The following is a 1,295-nucleotide window of genomic DNA, read 5'->3' as shown; positions in this document are numbered from 1 at the left end:
TTCACGAGGTTGTAACTTCGAATAATTAAAAAAAAAGGTTTATGCAAATCGGTCAAATAGTTTTTGATAAATAATGATCACCGCGACGGTAATTTTCAAAAAACACGACTTCGAGATAATCGCGTCTAAAGTTTTGCGTGCACTTCATTTATGGATAAGGTCGCGCGCCTCTACGGTCTGAAACTTTCGTTCTGGTGCTCCGATCTTAATGATTTTTTGAATTTATATTTTTAAGATGACTTTTCGCATATGCCATAAAATTGTTTCGATTTTTTAGTCCAACACAAGGTATATAACCCCTTAATCCCCATCGCAGAAGCTGTGGGTCTCTTTCAGATAAGGATACTGCCTCTGTAGATTTTCACTTTAAATGTCCGGATTTCGCTGCCAAACGATTAAGGCCAATGGGTGCTCCTTTCTTTGGCAGCCTGCGGCAGTGCTAACCAGCAATCTACTCGATTACGTCAAAGTATCTGGTTGGCTATAGATATCTGGCCGTTGCAGGTCTCATAATGGTATCAAAACGGCGCTTTAGTGCTACTTGAGGAGTGAGTACCAGCCTGTAGTTCAACCACTTCACCAACCTACCTATTCCCCCCAGAAGTCTTCGCCATTCGGAGTTCCTTAAAACTGCTTTTTCCAGAAGTGGCTATGAGGTCAACGCTCCCATATCTAGAACTTGTGCTGAACTAAACTTAGTCTTCAATGCTTTAGGTTTTGAATTCACGCAATTAAGTCCTACATTTGTTAAATATTTGCGAACGTTTTTCTCAGCGCCACGTCATCCGAATTTTATCTTGGCTCACGTATTTAATATTTGTATTTTATTTTAACTTTGAGATAGATTCACATTTAGATTAAGGTTAGCTGTGTAGTCTGAAGGAATATTTTGTATGCCAAGACTTAAAAGAAATATTATACAAGTCTCTAGTATGTTAGGTTCGTCTAATCATAAGTTAAGTCAATAAATAAACAAATAAAATATTTCTGTAACTCTCGATTGCTAATTGACTTCAAAAAACAAATCAAGAAAAATATATTTCTTTAAAAAAATATTTAGTATTTCTTATGTACTGAAAAGTTAAAATATTCAGACATGTGTCCTTTTGGAAATTTCTAAAACTATTTAATATTTTCATACTCAAAGGTGTAACAAATGAGAACTCATTGCTTAAAAAAAAGGGATAATATTTGTTAGAGCAAAAATTAACTGCCTTTCTCAAAAAAGTTGAAGTTATATATACCTACACTTAAGTAGTTGGCATAAGTACTAAGTAGGTCCCATAAGCGCAGCA

Source organism: Anastrepha obliqua, chromosome 5 (assembly GCF_027943255.1).
Source record: "Anastrepha obliqua isolate idAnaObli1 chromosome 5, idAnaObli1_1.0, whole genome shotgun sequence".
Lineage (NCBI taxonomy): Eukaryota > Metazoa > Arthropoda > Insecta > Diptera > Tephritidae > Anastrepha > Anastrepha obliqua.
The sequence above is the reverse complement of the archived record's forward strand: the minus strand, read 5'-3'. Positions refer to the sequence as shown.